At 32.7% G+C, this 5,906-nt stretch overlaps 2 protein-coding genes across 2 annotated transcripts in view; both read right to left on the bottom strand.

Moving 5' to 3' along the window:
• LOC107744024 (anoctamin-7) overlaps window positions 1-2,555 on the bottom strand; it is a 29,084-nt gene extending 26,529 nt beyond the window's left edge. The window contains exon 1 of the mRNA XM_016557483.1: window positions 2,391-2,555. The gene's annotated coding sequence lies outside the window, so the exon portion shown is untranslated. The remainder of the gene's footprint in view (window positions 1-2,390) is intronic.
• Window positions 1-5,906, bottom strand: part of LOC107744038 (endothelin-converting enzyme 2-like) — a 39,989-nt gene that overhangs the window by 1,196 nt on the left and 32,887 nt on the right. The gene's annotated exons all lie outside the window — the stretch shown is intronic.

Consider the following 5,906-nt stretch of genomic DNA (forward strand, 5'->3'; position numbering starts at 1 on the left):
TATACATATATATATATATATATATATATATATATATATATATATATATATAAACTTACTTAGCCCAAACTTTTGAATGGTAGTGTATCACGGTTTCTAATAATCAGAAATATTTCTGAAGAATCATGTGACACTGAAGACTGGAGTAATGATGCCAAAAATTCAGCTTTGATCACAGAAATAAATCACATTTTTACAATATATTCACATAGAAAACAGCTATTTTAAATTGTAATAATATTTCACAATATTACTGTTTTTATTGTGCTTTTGATCAAATAAATGCAGCCTTGTTGAGCAGAAGAAACTTTTTAAAAACATTAAATATTTTAATTATTTCAAACTTTCGACTGGTAGTTTAAATACCGTAAGTAACAACTTGTTTGGCTATTTCAGTATAGTTTCGAGGTATTTAAATAGTCTTGGGTCAAACAGAGCATGAGGGTCAAATAGTTCTCTCAATAAATGTGTAACTGAACACCATTATGTAGATAAAGTAAGATGACTAATTAATGAATACAGAAGAGGAAACACTGTATAACATGACCCAATTAAAGATGCGTACTATGTACTTAGAAAAGCTCCCTAAAGAGCCTTGAGTCCCTGAGAGAACATCATACACACAACAACAGTACAAACACAAATGCTTACATAAAACATATAACTGGAAGTATTTGAATCTATGAGTGTTACAGCGTTTTAGCAAAATATCAAACCAAGTGGCATTAAACACTCTCTTTGGGACATTTTTTTTTTGTGTCATTACAGCAATGTTAGGTCTGATCTGTAAAGCAGAACCAATTAAACGTCTGAGGGGCCAATCTGGGTCAGGTGTCACACTAATTCATGTTTTAACATATTACATAATTTCATTATTTCAGGCAGTTGATCCTGCCTATGTAATGTTCAAAGCTAAATGGATTTTATTTTTATTACTAAATGGATTGTATAGTAATTCTCTCTCTCTCTCTCTCTCTCTCTCTCTCTATCTATCTATATATATATATATACAACATTAATGAGGAAAAAAAATTAACTTAAATGATTTTAGCAAATGGCTGCAATATAACAAAGAGTGAAAAATTTAAGGGGGTCTGAATACTTTCCGTACCCACTGTATATATAACTGAAATACAATTAACATAAGTATTAGATAAATACTTAAATGAAAATGAAAAATCTTGCCTTGTCAACTAGTTGAAGTTGCAGTAGTACTAAAACTGCTAAAAAAACAAAAAAAAACTATAAATATTTAAAGACGAGATATAAAAACAACTATAAAAATGACAAGCATTTAAGAACATTCACTTCAACAAATTAAGTATATAAATAATACTACTAATTCTAAAACTACCTTAGAATACTATAGTCCAGCATGATTTGAGAATGTTTCAAACATTCAAATCCTAAATGTTTTACTATTATTATTATTATTCATTGTAGATCATAATGGTTCTTTGTACATTTCTTTGAATTGTTTAAAACATAAAACCTGGTTTAAATCAGGCTTTCAATATTATCGATGTGATCATTTTGAACACCATTTTGTTTTAGAATCATTGCTTAAAAATAAAACAAAATTAAATACAATTTCTCAATTATAGTGCTCTACCACAACACTCGATGTGTAGGCAAATCAAGTGCCAGAGGAGTGTGACTTCACACCGGTCTGTGGGATTCCAAGCCTAAGTTTAAGTCAAACAGGAGAAAGGCTCATTACATTTTCTCCATAAATGTATTTCTGTCAGGACCACTATCGTCAATATAACTTACGATTAGCATACATTTTACGCTACGCTCCATTTATTCATCATACACTTTGATCAAAGCTACTTAAAAATAATATACAGAATCATGCGCTTATATAAATTAGATACAAACTGTGAATGCTGACTTGACAAAGGCTTTTCAGAAAGTTTAAAAACCTTTAAAGTTGGAGGATTATATAAGCTTTACTGACAGACATCAAGGGAAATCGAAGGGGATTTTTTGAACATCCACTACATGAAAAACTAAGTCAGATCAGTTAGAAAAGATGATGGAATTATCAGCAGAAATGTACAATGTAAGCATATGCGATTTGGGGGATTGTCTGATACGGGAACATTTTAGGGAATGAAGCTTGAGCTACAGTTCAAAATGTTGGTGTCAGTTTATGGATTTAGAAAAAGTAACAGCATGTTCCCTTTCTCAAGCCAGCATGATGATTTGTTAGTGCAGTGTAAACATTATTTCAGTTATTAATCAAAAATAAATAAATAAATCACACAAATAAATGTCTAATGAAGCACATATATGTCCTCTACACTCCAACTTCCTGTCAACTATGTCTCACGGTTCATTGGCAGTGTTTTTTTGGGGGTTATTTGGCATCTCGTCTCTCTGCTCACCTGTAGTTTCCGTCCTCAGTCTCTCTCCTCCTCTCTGCACTGGTTGACCGTTGCTGCTCCAGTTCTCCTCAGCTCAGAGATGGTGACTTTATATTTAAAAGCTTTTCCAAAAGATTTCAAGCGGTTCTTTCCAAGACTCCAGAGCAGCTGCAGGATAAAACTCTCCGTCAGGAAAGGAGGAATAGAGTGCAAGTGAAGAGGGAAAGGAGGGGTAGAATCTGCTCATGTTTGCTGTTAAGGAGGAGTTTCTCTGAACTTCAGCTACGCACATATTTGCAAACATGGACACACAAACACACACTGAAACCAAACAGTGATAAATGACTGATATACAGTATCAGTGTGTCATGTTTTCAGATGAAGAGATCTGCTTTAGTTGTCAGCTTTAGTTTTAAGTGTAATTTCTAGGGCTACGCCTTAACACGATAAAATAACGCAATCTTACACTGATGCAGTTACTGACAAACGTGATGCAGATCGACAACTGACTGTGTGATGTATGCAGTTTGATGGAATGCATGATGAATGATGGAATGCAGTTTTATGCCTCTAAAGTTTAAGATTTGATGGCAAAAAATGTCCCTATTGGTTTTTAACTTATTTATTTTATATGATATAGTTTAGCAATTTCACACGAGCAAGACAAGAGTGCTGTTTCTCCCGAACAATTGCACGATCGCGAAACTTCAATAAACAAAAAGTTATGTGTTCAATTTTAGACACAGTATTGTCTGTTTTCAACTTCGCAAACGAAAAGTTTCAAACAAAGCCACAGCAAAGCTATTGACTTTTTGAGCGACACAGTGTTTCGTTACTGAATGAATTCATGAATTGAGTGAGCCAATAATGATTCAGTGACTCGTTCATAAAGACAGTCACTTGCTGCGTTTCTGAATGAATCAGCTGTTTGAACGAATCGGTTGAATGAATGACTCACTCATTATGTACATAAATAAATATATATATATATATATATAAATCTCAATATCGAAAAATTGACACTTAAGACTGGTTTTGTGGTCCAGGGTCACAAATACTCTCATTAACAAACAGATTTATCTTGTACTAAATAGAGAAAACTTTTTTAAATTAAAATTGTATTATACAAATGTAAACTTAATCTTTATTGGTTAATTATATATATATATATATATATATATATATATACTTTTAAATTGCTTGACAGCCCTAGCTATTTCATATGAACATTTTTTCATGTTTCACACTTAAAATTGAATAATTAATTAAACTGCATTGTAATATAATTTGATTGTATTTTGTCAAGTGTGGCATGAGGTCTAGACAACACTAAAAGCACAAAGCAGCAAAATCTGACTAAATACCATAAAGAAGCTCAGATAAATACAATTATTATTATATAATGCATTGTTAGTTATCATTAAATGAAACTTTTTCATGGTAAAGGTGAGATTCTAATACACCAGTGATAAAATGGTTTAACCTCAAAACAGTTCAGGAACAAATCTCACACATTTGGATCTAATTTCAACATTAATAAGAGCAAAACCATATACAAAAAACAACATACTGTACTGTTTTAGCACCTTTTGAAATGGTACTGTGCCACCCAGTGATACTTACGTACTTTTTTTTTAATTTTATTTTGTATGAGAGTGCAATTTTCCTGTATTTCCTCCATAAATTACACCAAATATGTGACCCTGGACCACAAAACCAGTCTTAAGTGTCAATTTTTCGATATTGAGATTTATACATCATAAAAGCTGAGGAAATAACCCTTCCATTGATGTATGGTTTGTTAGGATAGGACAATATTTGGCCGAGATACAACTATTTGAAAATCTGGAATCTGAGGGTGAAAAAAAAATCTAAATATTGAGAAAATCGCATTTAAAGTTGTCCAAATGAAGTTCTTAGCAATGCATATTACTAATCAAAAATGAAGTTTTTATATATTTACGGTAGGAAATTTACACAATGTCTTCATGGAACATGATCTTTACTTAATATCCTAATGATTTTTGGCATAAAAGAAAAATGAATAATTTTGACCCATACAATGTATTGTTGGCTATTGCTACAAATATACCCCAGCGACTTAAGACTGGTTTTGTGCTCCAGGGTCACATATTTTTCAGCAGTAACAAAGTGGATATTTTGAAAATAAAACAAGTGAAAATGTCCTTTTTTATAATATATATCCTTTATTTCATGTTCATTGACAGTTAGGTCGACTGTTGTACTACACGCCGGGCAGAGCATTTTCCCTTGTCAACTAATATTTCAGGGAATGTCGTCTCATTAAAAATAAAAAAAAAAGAAGAAGAAGAAAAGAAAAACACAACTCTAAGAAAGTGTAACCTCAAACATCAATGCCAGCAGTACAAAAGAGAGATGACAACAAACTACAGTCGATTAAATGGTGACCGTACACTCTATAAATTATATAAGGCAACATCTTCATAAAGATGACAGACTATTTCAGTATTTAACGGTGAGAGGGTGGACAATATCACCCTGTACAGTCCCATATTTATGAATGGAATGCGGTGTGTGGCACATTTAACGACATTCTGGAAAATTATGATTCATATCTACCATTTCTTTAAGTCAAGCTTCTTTGAAACACTGAAAGTGCAGTGTGAATGTCAGAATATGATAGATACCTTCATTCCACTCAAGCCAAAGCTCAATAAATGGCTTTCATCCAGCAAAAACATTAAGATAACCGGTCAAAAACCTCTTTCAGGGATCAAAAGGGAATTCTGGATTTGCAGATATATAACACACTTAAATGGTATTACTGGTTATTTAAAGGCTTTAAAACATTTCAAGTTTAATTTTTTTCTTTTAACTTGAAATATGTTTCAGTTTATATATGTACATCTTATTCAATAAGTCTACAGTTAATAATTAAGGCCAAAATCAAATGCCTTTTCATGGCATGGTCAGACTGGCATCTGCCCCATAATCCTCATGAAGCCCATCAATGGTAACGCCACCGAAAAATATTCGTGGTGTTTGATAAATATACAAAGCAGAACCCAGGAGGCGTTCAGTCAGATGTAAATCATTCAAGCAAACAAACATTAAACAAACTCGACACGGAGTAAAACTTGTGTTGATGGACAACATGAAGAAAAGGAGTTAAAGCAATAATTCCCCTAAAAATGAAAATTTGGCCATCATTTACCTCATCTCAGTCCAAACCTATGCAAGATTTTTTCCGCCACAGAATAGAAATATAAACAACTTGATTGTGACTTTATCTCCCAAAATATAGAGATATAAACTCACAATTCAGAGAAGAAAAGTCCCAATTGTGAGATATATATACTTCTGTCATGACAACTCTCGGAGGGATTGACAATGTACAAGACAATGTTAATGTATTTGGTCTTGGCGGAATAGATGTGCTATACTGCTGCGGCAGAGCAAGTACCGAGACTTGCTACTGCCAATACATCCACAACATGCTGCTGTGAGCATATAAGAAATACTGCTGCTGCACATATAACACCTATGAATAACCCC

The sequence above is a fragment of the Sinocyclocheilus rhinocerous genome, unplaced genomic scaffold, assembly GCF_001515625.1.
Source record: "Sinocyclocheilus rhinocerous isolate Xijiao unplaced genomic scaffold, SAMN03320098_v1.1 scaffold407, whole genome shotgun sequence".
Lineage (NCBI taxonomy): Eukaryota > Metazoa > Chordata > Actinopteri > Cypriniformes > Cyprinidae > Sinocyclocheilus > Sinocyclocheilus rhinocerous.